Consider the following 13,304-nt stretch of genomic DNA (forward strand, 5'->3'; position numbering starts at 1 on the left):
TCATCAGTACTGGGGAGGGGGAAGGGAGCTCAGAAATGAGTAGAGGGAGGAGGGGTGGGGCTGGGGGAAAGGTGGGTGGATGCAGATAAGGGGTTACTGTGATTGGTCAGTAGGAAGGGTGGAGCGGATAGGTGAGGAGGAAGATGGACAGGTTAGGTCCAATCAAGGAGGCAGAGAAGAGAGGGAAGGCTAGACATGGGATGAGGTTGGAGTGGGGAGATTTTGAAGTTGGTGAATTCTATGTTAAGGCCTTTGGGCTGTAAGCCTTTGAGGCAGAATAGTGTTTGGATTTGGCTGTTTTAACGGCAGACAAGATCCTAGATCAGAATTAACTGAGCCCGATGTTGACTATGATTCCAACCTTACAAATTTGGTGGCAGGGAATTTAAGGTAACGGGTTTGATTTTCCAAATGTTTAATTGGAGGAAATTGCCATTCATTCAAAACAGTATGTCAGGTCAGCTGTCTGGCAGTAGATGCAGTTGATGGGTCAAGGCAGATGGTGGAGCTATTGAGCTGGGTGTCTGCAGTGGATGTGTGGACCCTCAGCCCATCAGAGAAAGGGAGGTGGCTTTCTGCTGGTCTGGCTTGACAATGGAGAGTCAGAAGAAGGATGGAAGGATGTGATACAGGAAGAATGTAATCACACTGGAGGGGGTACAGAGGAGGTTCACCAGGATGTTGCATGGGTTGGAGAAATTGAGTCAGAAGGAGAGACTAGGTAGGCTTGGATTGTTTTCTTTAGAGCAGAGAAGACTAACGGGGACATGATTGAGGTGTATAAGTTTATGGGGAGTATAGACAGGGTGAATAGAGAGCAGCTGATTGAGAGGTCAATCACAAGGGGGCATAGTTTTAGGATAACAGGCAGGAGATTCACAAGGAGTTTGGGAAAAATACCTTTCCATTCAGCAGATGGTCGGAATTTGGAATGCACTGCCTGGGAATGTAATGGAGTCTGGAAACCTTACAATCTTCAAAAATATTTGGATGAGAACTTCAAATCTCATAAAATTCAAGGATATGGAACAAAGGCAGAAAATTGGGATTAGCACATTTTTTGTGGTAGTTATGTTGGTTCTGACTTGATGGGCTAAACACCCTTTGCTGCACTCTGAATCTATAGGAAAAGTCATTGGGCTCAAAACATTAACTCTGTCTCTCTCCAGTGGCTGCCAGACCAGCTGAATTTCTCCAGCAGACTCTTGTTTTTGTTTCAAATATTCAGCATCTGCAATATTTTGCTTTCATTGACTTTCATAGTGGTGTTTGCTGGCTTAACACAGTGGGACTGGGTTAGTGATTCTACATGGATGCTGCCTGAACTGCTGTGCTCTTCCAGCACCACTAATCCAGGACTGGGTTAGTGACAAGGGGGAGTGATTGGGTCAGTCTTGGGGGGGGGCATTGGCTCGGGAGGAGTAGATTGGTGATGAAGGGATGAGTTTGAAAGAGGGTTCTTGTGGAGGGAAGATGAGTGATGTTGGCTCCTGGGGACTGGGTTGGTAGGGTGTGGATGGTTTGGAAAATCATGCACTAGAGTCTGATGGGTTGGGACATTGAACAGTATAGAACAGATTATGGCTGACAGCAGAGTAACTGTGTTAATGATTTACAATAAATCTCAAAGCGGTGTTTCAATTATTGATTGAGTACTTGATTGTTTTTATATGTACTGAGATACAGTGAAAAGTGTTGGTTTCCACGCTATACAGGCAGCTTGCACAGTACAAGGTGCATCAGGGTTATCAGAGTACAGTGTTACAGCTGTTCAGAAGGTGCAGAGACAGACAGAGATCAGAATTAATGTTTGAGAGATCCATTCAAAAGTTTGATAACAGTGGGTAAAAAGCTGTTCTTGAATCTATTTGATGGAAGAGAGTCTAACTGGGGTGGGACGGGTCTTTGATTATGCTGGCTTCTTTCCCAAGGCACAGGGAAGCATGGATGGAAGGCTGGTTTGTGTGATGGACTGGGCTATGTTCACAACCCGCTATGGTTTCTTGCGATCTTGGCAAGAGCAGTTGCCATACCACGCTGAGAAAGCATCCTAATGGTGCATGTATGAAAATTGTTAGGACATGCTGAATTTCCTTAGCCACCTGAGGAAGTGGAGACAATGTTGTGTTTTCTCGACTGTTGTCTTGTCATAGGTGGACTGGAACAGATTGTTGGTCCTGAATTAATCTGGAGGGGCTAGAGAAAAGGGCAATGAAGAGCATTAAATAAACCAAATAGTTGAGTTACTGCAGTCACTGTGTGAAGGTTTAGGCTATGAACCAGGCATTTTTCCTCAGGCCAATCAAATTGTTGCCAAATTTCTATCATGTGTGAAGAATGATCCCAAAAAACAGAGCCAGTGTTTATTTTGTAGCTTCTAGTTTGACCTTGCATGTCATTGTTCCAGATTGATTAAAACCACAGCATATTTTACAGATGGTTCACCTGCACTGTAACATTAAATGCAGAGTACAGAAGTTACCACTTAGTTTGACAACACTTAGTTGAGTATAACAGCAGTCTTGTGTTAACCAATCTATTGTAAGTTGTGAGCAGTTTTGGAACCCCCCGTTTAGAGATTTGAATTTGTTTCCTTTGCCCTCTTTCCGAAAACAGTCACCTTTTCATAGAATCCCTACAGTGGCGAAGCAGGCCATACGGCCTATTGAGTCCAATGCAGCCCGCCAAAGAGCATCCCACCCAGAACCATCCCCCTGCTCCCCCACCCCTCCCCCAGCCTTATTCCCTGTAACCCTACATTTCCCACGAATAATCCACCTAACCCACACACCCCTGGGTACTATGGGTAATTTAACACGACCAATCCACCTAATCTGCACAACTTTAAATTGTAAGAAGAAACTAGAGCACCCAGAGTAAACACATACAAGTGCGGGGAGAATGTGAAAAACCCACACAGACAGTTGCTCAAGGGTGGAAGCGAACCCTGGTCTCTGGCGCTATGAGCAAAGCAACCCTGAACCACTGAAAAAATGCTTTCGGTACTTGTACTCCCAGGCTTATTCATTCAGGGTGAACACAGTATTTATTGCCCACGTTTATAATTGACCTTCGCCACGTGGTGGTGAGCTACCCAGCTGAGTGGTTTTCTGGGCCATTTCGAAGTGTAACTCAGAGTCAGCCATATTGCCCTGTCTCTGGAGTCCTACAAAGACCAGACTAGGCTTGGACAGAAGATTTCCTTCCCTGAAGGACATGAGGGGAACCAGAGGGAAACCAGATGGTTTTCGAATCAATTTGGTAGTTTTATAATGAGGCTAACATTTAATACGGGTTTTTTTTAGATTAGATTAGATTTTTTTTAGATTACTTTACAGTCTGGAAACAGGCCCTTCGGCCCAACAAGTCCACACCGACCCGCCGAAGCGCAACCCACCCATTCCCCTACATTTACCCCTTTACCTAACACTACGGGCAATTTAGCATGGCCAATTCACCTGACCTGCACATCTTTGGACTGTGGGAGGAAACCGGAGCACCCGGAGGAAACCCACGCAGACACGGGGAGAATGTGCAAACTCCACACAGTCAGTCGCACAGTCCACACAGTCAGTAATATTCTATTACTTAATTGAGTTAAACTCTCCCAGGTAGCCATGGTGGGATTTGAACTCTTCTCTCTGGATTAACCTGGGCCTCTCAATTGTTGTGACAGTGACCTAACCACTGTGCTGCCATCCTCTAAAGGTTCTCCAGGAAGCCAAGCCACAGATAGAACCCAGTATCTAACCAGGAACTGCATTATATATTCACCTTTATGAAAATGATGACCTGAGCATCTAGAATACAAAAATACCATCAATACATCTCCTGTCCCACCAAATGTCCAAACACCCTCGATCATTGCTATACAACCATCAAATTCCCCATCCAATTTTGGAAAATTAGATCACAATGCTGCGCTACCCCAGCGCACTTTGTACGGTATGATTTACCTGTATAGCACGCAAACCAACACTTTTCGTTGCATCTCGGTACATGCATTTTGGTAAAACTAACAGGGGCAGCACTTGTACAATTAATGGTAGGGCCTTGGGTAGTGTTGTAGAACAGAGAGACTTAGGAGTTCAGGTACATAATTCTTTGAAGTTTGCATCATATATAGACAGGGTGGTTAAAAGGCATTTAGCACGCTTGACTTCATTGCTCAGTCCTTTGAGTAGAGGAGCTGGGGAGTCAAATTGAGGCTGTACAGGACATTGGTGGGGCCTCTTCTGGAGTATCACCATTACCTGTGAAGACACCACCCACTGTGTACGTGACAGGTACTCATGTGACTTAGCCAATGTTGCCTATCTGTAGGCAAGGATGCCCTGAGGCATGGTACATTGGCGAGACCAAGCAGACGCTATGACAACAGATGAAGGGACACCGCACAACAATCAACAGACAGGGGTGTTCCATCCCAGTCAGTGAACACTTCAGTGGTCCGAGACATTCGACCACTGATCTTCTGGTGACCATCCTCCAGGGCAGACTTTGGGACAAGCAACAACGCAAAGTGGCCGAGCAGAGGCTGATAGCCAAGTTCGGTACCCACGAGGATGGCCTAACCGGGATCTTGGATTCATGTCACACTACAGGTGACCCCACTACACTATACACTCTCTCACAAGCACATATACACACATACTCACGCAGACCCTCTGTCGTACACATGCTCTCTCTCGTACACACACATACAGACACCCCCCACACTCACACGCACGCATGTACCCTCTCACAGGCTTATACTCCCTCACACCCACACACACTTTACCAAGCTTTCACACAAACTCTTTCACGTGCACTCACACTCACATGCGCACTCTCTCTCTCTCTCTCATGGAGGCACACACACTTATAAGTCTATGGGGTGAATTTGTATTTGCAGAACTATATTTGCAGATACATTTTATTTTGCACAAGAATGCACAATCTGCAGGTAGTCAATGCAGGCTGGCAATACATGTATTATTTTGTAAATTCCATTTTGGAAATAGAACCAGTCTGACTCAAGATTGGGATACAGACAGACTCTAACCTCACACCTTCAATGCATTGTCTGAGCTGAGATGTTAACTTTTGTTTTAAAACCTTAAGTTGTCTCAAGAAGGTGACTTTAAAGAAGTTCTGGAATTTTCATGGCGAAAGTGAGGACTGCAGATGCTGGAGATTAGAGTTGACAATGTGGCGCTGGAAAAGCACAGCAAGTCAGGCAGCATCTGAGGAGCAGGAGAATCAATGTTTCGGGCAAGAGCCCTTCATCAGGATTCCTGGGGCTCCAACCGAAACCTGCAACCCATTCTAAAAGATGAAAGACTTACCAATCCAGGTTTGTCCATTTCAGTTGCATTACACTGTAATCTTTTGCTATAAATTCTGTGTCTTATGATCTTATACCCTACAGCCTTGAAACTTGTCTGTTTGATTTCATTCAGCGCCTTTAGCTGGATTACAGACAATATTACTTAATCGCTAAATTAATGGCACTGGGTAAAACAGCAGCTCTTTGAATTGGTTACAGGCTCCTGCTAGGGTATTATTAAAGAGAATTGTACACTCTATCTACAGGATATCTGGAGGGAGGGATCTTTATAGCTTCACTGTAAAGACTTTTTTGTACTGGCGACCAAAGAGGATTTATTTTTGATGCGCTGCTTTTGACAGCACTGCCATTTAGTTTGAAAGGTACAGATTTGGTAGCCCATCAAATCTTCACTGGCAGTATTCTCTCAATGCCAGTCTCAGTATGGTCTGTGCAAATATGGAGTGTAAGTGGATGTTGGAGGAAGTACAGTTAACATATCTTAAGCTCAGTGTTGCTGAAGGTATTCCTTGTGTCTCTAAAGGGTTTGCGCTTCCAATAACCACAGCCATGTTCCTTTGTGTTGTGACTCACACCGGGGACCGATTTTCCCTCAATCCCATTGACCCGAGTTTTCCGAGGGGTCCTTGACACCACGCTCGGTCAAATGCTGCATCAAGGGGGTGTCACCTCACCATTAGAATTCAGCTTTTTGTACTTGGTTTGGACCAAAAACTGTGATGAGTTCGGAACCAGGATGTCGCTGGTGAACCACAAACTTATTGAGAAACTGCCACTTAATAGCACCATCAATGATCCTTTCCATCAGTTTGCTGATCTTTGAGAGTAGACTGATGAGAGTGTAATTGTCTTCCCTGGATTTTCCCTACTTTTTGTATGCAGGACATACCTTGGTATTTTTCCACATTGTCGAGTAGATGTCAGCATTGTAGCTGTTTTGGAACAGCTTGGCTAGAGGAGTGGCAAATTCTGAAGCAGATGTCTCCAGTACTATTGCCAGAATGTTTCAGGGCCAATAGCCATTGCGATATCCAATGTCTCCAACTATTTGATATCACGTGGAGCAAATCGACTTAGATTGGCATCTGTAATGCTGGAGACATCAGATTCATTGAATCCCTACAGTGTGGAAACAGGCCATTCAGCCCACCAAGTCCACACCGACCCTCCAAAGAGTATCCCACCCAGACCCACCCCCTACCCTATCCCTGTAACCTTGCATTTCCCCTGGCTAACCCACTTACCCTGCACATTCCTGGACACTGTGAGCAATTTAGCATGGCCAATTCACTTAACTTGAACAACTTCGGACTATGGGAAGAAACTAGAGCACCCAATGAAAACCCATGCAGATATGGGGAGAGCATGCAAACTCCACAAAGACAGTTGCCCAAGGCTGGAATCAGTAACCACTCAGCCACCATGCCGCCCACTGGAAGAGGAGATCACGATAGATGTAAGAGAGGGGAAAGTGTTCCTAACTGTTCTTGAATTAATTTCCTAATCGCTGACTGTAATTGCTCAGGCTGCGTTGAACCTGGCCTATAACACACAACACACAAACTAATCAGTCTGTGCCTTTGTGTATCGTCCAATTGAGCAAATATTCCTGATCACGTTGACGTAGCCTGTACCCACAATCCATCATTCCCTTGCCTTTCAGCCATCCCAACAATCTAACCTTGAATGTTGACACAGTTTCTATCTCAAATGCGAACCCTGGAATTTGCTCCACAGCCTTGCAAAGTTTAACCTCTCTGCGCTAATACTTCACTCTTACCTGTAATCGTGCATCAGTGACTCAGTCTAGGCCTTTCAAATACTGAAGACAATCTGCTACTTTTATAATGTCCCATTCTTTCACAATTTTAAACACTTATAAAATATCAGCACATGATTAGACTTCTGCTAATAAAAATTGATTCAATTTGAAAATTTTTCTTCTTCATGGTTCATCATTCTAGGCAGAGTTCAAGTGACAAGGCTGCACCATTTCTGAAGCCTTGCTTTCTTTCCAATTTTGTGGAACCCAATGCTAGAGGGACCGGCTGTCCTGTATTTTAAGGGATTATCCCAGCTTGTATCATGCCCCTTCTGTTTCTTATTTCTCAGACAGCACCTGGATACTGTTATGTTCCCAAGTGATGCTATTACTAGACAAATCAGATCCTAGACAGAAATCTGGCTTGATAGATCATGTTTTTTTTTCAATTTGATGTGTTGCTTTTTCAGCAAAACATAAGCATGCAATGCAGCATTTTTGATTTTGAGAATAAAACAGAAATTCATGACTCAAGAGAGTTGAAGAAAAAATAAATGCAGCTACTTATTTAACACAACTTGAAAGATGTGAGAACACACAGCAAAATAATATCCCATCCATTTCTGTCGCTATCACTACCATACTCAAATACCAACAAGATAGTTCTCTTCTCTGTCAAATCTATAGGTTTTATTTATCATTTCTTCCTATTTCTGATCTTCAGAAATTGATAGCCTTTTCCTTTTTGATACAACTGAGCTTAAATTTTCTTAGCTTCAAATAACCCCTTCAGTATTTTAATCCAACACTTCTGGACTTGGATTTCAAACTAAAACCTTTACATCAAGGAACCTAACTGTTGTAAACTAACTCTTTTCTTCAGGTAGATCTTCTACAAATTGAAACAAAACTTTTCTTTCCAAATCAAAAATCAATTATTGATTGGTCCTAAACCATTAATGTTTTCTCTCTCCAGTTATAAAACTCCACAATGCAAACAAATACACATTGTTGGACTAGGAAGGCCCAAATCTCTGATACATGCTGGTTCAAAATTATGGCTCCAGAAATACTGACCAGTTTGTTATTAAACATATTTCACATAGATGAAAACCCACATGCCACTAGTTCAAAATCTAAACTCTAAGATAAATGATATTAACATATATGTATATAAAAATTTAGCATGGTAAATGCACCTAACCTGCATATCTTTGGACTGCGGGAGGAAAGAAGCCTACGCAGACTACAGAGTGGTTGGAGGGGGTAAGAATATAGCTTATGGTGCTGTCCATCTGCTCACACATACCTGGAATATACCTGAGAAATCTCTCCTCAATAAACAGTGCTCAAGAATGGCAAGGATCTTGATTTAGAGTCATAGAGTCATAGAGATGTACAACATGGAAACCGACCCTTCGGTCCAACCCGTCCATGCTGACCAGATATCCCAACCCAATTTAGTCCCACCTATCAGCACCCGGTCCATATCCCTCCAAACCCTTCCTATTTATATACCCATCCAGATGCCTCTTAAATGTTACAATTGTACTAGCCTCCACCAATTCGTCTGGCAGCTCATTCCATACATGTACTACCCTCTGTGTGAAAAAGTTGCCCCTTAGGTCTCTTTTATATCTTTCCCCTTTCACACTAAACCTATGCCCTCTAGTTCTGGACTCCCCGACCCCAGGGAAAAGACTTTGCCTATTTATCCTATCCATGCCCCTCATAATTTTGTAAACTTCTATAAGGTCACCCCTCAGCCTCCGACGCTCCAGGGAAAACAGCCCCAGCTGTTCAGCCTCTCCCTATAGCTCAAATCCTCCAATCCTGGCAACATCCTTGTAAATCTTTTCTGAACCCTTTTAAGTTTCACAACATCTTTCCGATAGGAAGAAGACCAGAATTACACACAATATTCCAACAGTGGCCTAACCAAAGTCCTGTACAGTTGCAACATGACCTCCCAACTCCTGTACTCAATACTCTGACTGATAAAAGAAAGCATACCAAATACCTTCTTCACTATCCTATCTACCTGTGACTCCACTTTCAAGGAGCTATGAACCTGCACTCCAAAGTCTCTTTATTCAGCAACACTCCCTAGGACCTTACCATTAAGTGTATAAGTCCTGCTAAAATTTGCTTTCCCAAAATGCAGCACCTCGCGTTTATCTGAATTAAACTCCATCAGCCACTTCTCAGCCCATTGGTCCATCTAGTCCAGATCCTGCTGTAATCTGTGGTAACCCTCTTCGCTGTCCACTACACCTCCAATTTTGGTGTCATCTGCAAACTTACTAACTGTACCTCTTATGCTTGCATCCAAATTATTTATGTAAATGACAAAAATGTTTAAAAAGTTTTATTAAAAATCAGACATATCATTACAACTGTGGCCACAATAAATATCACTGACCAACTGTGTGTTCTTCATGATTCAATAAGCATTACCTGCTTGCTTCTCCAAAGACTAGAAGTAAGCAGGGTCAACATTGTGCCTGGTGACTGAAGAAGCAAAGTCAGGCACACAGCTCCAACATAAGGTTAAAACAGCAATTAGAAAATTGGAATTGGCAAACTAATCTGCCACCGATCCCGAAGATGGTTATGGTGAAACAGTATTGGAATCTTGCTGTGTAATCACAGACAGCTCACTGCAATTAATACCATGGAGCAATTATAAAAGCAACAGAGAAGGAAACTATTCAATCCTATAATACTTCCCCTTCGTGCATTTATCCAATTTTGTTTCAAAACTTGCTATTGAGAGTGCTTCCTGTTTTATTAGGTAATGGTTCTGAAACAGTTAATGTGAGCTTGCTTTGACCTCCCCCCCAATCTGATGATGTCATGTGGCCTTTGAGTGGAGAATTGAGCAGTACAGCACATGTATTATGATTAACTCATTAATGTAATTTGTACCTATTTTGATCATGCAATAAATTGGCTCATTATGTATGACAAGTGCCTCTTCTTGTTAAAACTCATCAGTGGTATTTCCTCTGCTGGTTATAATTAGACAGTCTTTGATTCAAAGTAGAAATGAAAATCCCCTATTTTGTGATTCTGTCTGTACTTGGGTGTCTGTGGAGGGGGAGCATGCAGTGTCTGCTAGCATGATAGAGGCCTTCAGAGACTGGTGGACACGGTTGAGATGCATCATCACCCCCAATGTAATTTTGACCTAATAAGTTTCCATTCACCCGTTATATGTTTCCATTAACCGTTATAGAATCATACAGCATGGAAACAGACCTTTTGGCTCAACCAGTCCACACCGACTGTAATCCCAAACTAAACTAGTCCCACCTGCTTGTGCTTGACCCATATCCCTCCAAACATTTCCTATTCATGATCTTATCCAAATGTCTTTTAAACGTTGCAATTGTATCCACATCCACCACTTCCACTGGAAGTTCATTCAACACACGTATCACTCTCTATGCAAAACAAATTGCCCCTCATGTCTTTTTAAAATTTTTATCCTCTCACTTTAAAAAGATGCCCCTTTGTCTTGAAATCACCCACCCTAGGGAAAAGACATATGGTATTCACCTTATCTATGCCCCTTATGATGTTATAAAATGCTATAAGATCACCTCTCAACTTCCTACACTCCAGTGAAAATAGTCCCAGCCTTTCCTTCCAACTCAAACCCTCCATTCCTGGCAACATCCTGGGAAATTTCTTCTGAATCCTCTCCAGCTTGACAATAACCTTCCTGTAACAGGGTGACCAGAAACTGGATCATTAGTTTGTGTTCTTGACACAGAGTCACCGCCTTCTCGCTGAAGAAACGCCTCCTCAACTGAGTTCTGAAGAGTCACTCCTTTACTCTGAGACCGTGCTCTCAGGTCCTTGTCACTCCTGCTATTGGAAAAAATAGTCCCCACGTCCACTCTATCCAGACCGTTTGGTATTCTGTAAGTTTTAATGAGATTCTCCTCATCATTCTAATCTCCATTTAGTGCAGACCCAGAGTCCTTAACTGCTCCTCATATAATCCTTCATCCCTGGGATAATTCTTGTAAACTTCCCCTCCAATGTCAGCGCATCTTCTTTAGATATGGGACCCAAAGTTGCTCATAATATTCCCAAAGCAATTTGAGCAGAGCCTTTTACAGCTTCAACAATCCATCTCTGCTCTTTGTATCCTCGCCCTCTTGAAATGAAGGCTAATGTTGCATTTCTCTAACTGCCAACCCAAGCTACATATTAACCTGAAGAGAAGCTGAACTCCCAAGTCCCTTTGTGTTTCAGATTTCCAAAGTCTTTCCCCATTTAGAAAATCGTCTATGCCTCTAATCTTCTTGTCAAAGTGTCATAATCTCACAAATAACAACAGAAATTGCTCAAAAAAGCGCAGCAAGTCTGGCAGCACCTGTGGAGAGAAATCAGAGTTAATATTTCGGGTCCAGTGGCTCTTTCTCAGAATTGATGGTGGCTAGGAAAGAGTTATATTAGATTCCCTACAGCATGAGAACAGGCCCTACGGCCCAACAAGTCCACACCGACCCTCCAAAGAGTAACCCACCCAGACCGATTTCCCTCTGACTAATGCAGCTAACACTGTGGGCAATTTAGCATGGCCAATTCACCTGACCTGCACGTCTTTGGACTGTGGGAGGAAACCGGAGCACCTGGAGGAAACCCACACAGACACGAGGGGAACGTGCAAACTCCACACAGACAGTCACCCAAGGCTGGAATCGAACCTGGGACCCTGGTGCTGTGAGGCAGCCCTGCTAACCACTGAGCCACCGTGCCACCCCGTTGATTTTTTATGAAAGCGAAAGAGTGGGGGGAGGGGGTAAGGAGTAAATGATAGGTGAAGATACAGCCCAAAGAAAGAGAAAAACATTTGGATAGACAAAGGAGTTGATAATGATCGGCCTAGGAGAATGAATAGCTGCTAATGGGGACTATTCATGACTAACAAGGGGTTGGGTGTAATAGCAGAACATGTGATAACAAGGCCTGGTGTGTGGGGGTTGGGGTAAGGACATGGGAGAAAGTTTATCAAGCCCTAGAATTATTGAACTTGATAGTGAGTCCAGAAGGTTATAGAGTTCCCAAGCTGAAAATGAGATGCTATTCTCCCAGTTTGCCCTGAGGCTTCACTGGAGCACTGCAGCAACTGAGACAGAGATGTTGGCCAGGGAACAGGTTGGTGTGGTGAAGTGGCAGCAGGGTCTTTTTTTGTGGACAGAATGTAGGTGTCCTGCAAAGTGGTCAGCCAGTCTAAGCATTTTTCACCCCCATCGTAGATGAGATCACAAGATGGGCAACAAATGCAATAGAATGGATTGAGCGAAGTGCAGGTAAAGCACTGCTTCACCTGGAAGGTGTGTTTGGGGCCTTGAATACTGAGGAGGGAGGAAGTAAAAGGCCACGTGTTACATCTTGTTGCAGTTCCGGGGAAGGTGCCCTGGGGTTGTGGGGGGGCCATTGTGAGTGAAGGAGTGGACCAGGGTGTTCCAAATGACATGGTGCTTGTGGAAGGCTGACAAGGAGTAGAAGGGGAATATATGTCTTGTGTTGGCATCCCGCTGGCATTGGCAGAAATGGTGCCTTAATGATCCTCTGGATGTGGATGCGGGTGGGATGGTAGGTGAGGACAAGGAAGACCCTATCGCTGTTGCAGGAGGGAAGAGAGGGAGTGAGGACTGAAGTGCAGGAGATAGGTCAGACCCAGCCGAGGGCCCTGTCAACCATGGTGCTGGGGAATCTTTGGATGAGGAAGAAGGGGGATATTTCAGAGGCCCCTTGTCAACTGAACAGATGTGATGGAGATGGAAGAACTGGGAGATTGGAATAGAATCTTTACAGGAAGCAGGGTGTGAAGACATATAGTCAAGGTAACTATGGGAGTCAGTGGTTTGTAGTGGATATTGGTGGCTAGCCCAGGCCCATCTGCCACTTCTTTGCCCATTCTCCTGGCCTGTCCTAGTCCTTCTCTAGCTCCCCACAACCCCCTCCGTCATTTCCTCAAGACTACCTGTCCTTCCATCTATTTTTGTGTCATCTGTAAACTTAGCAACAATGCCCTCAGTTCCTTCATTCAGATCATTAATGTATAATGTGAATAGTTGTGGAACTCCCCTAGTAAGCGGCTATCATCCTGAAAATGACCTGTTTATCCCCACTCCCTCTGCTATCTGCCAGTCGGCCAATCCTCTATCCATGCCAATACCTTTCCTAAAGGGT

This window comes from Chiloscyllium punctatum, chromosome 15, assembly GCF_047496795.1.
Source record: "Chiloscyllium punctatum isolate Juve2018m chromosome 15, sChiPun1.3, whole genome shotgun sequence".
Taxonomy (NCBI): Eukaryota; Metazoa; Chordata; class Chondrichthyes; order Orectolobiformes; family Hemiscylliidae; genus Chiloscyllium; species Chiloscyllium punctatum.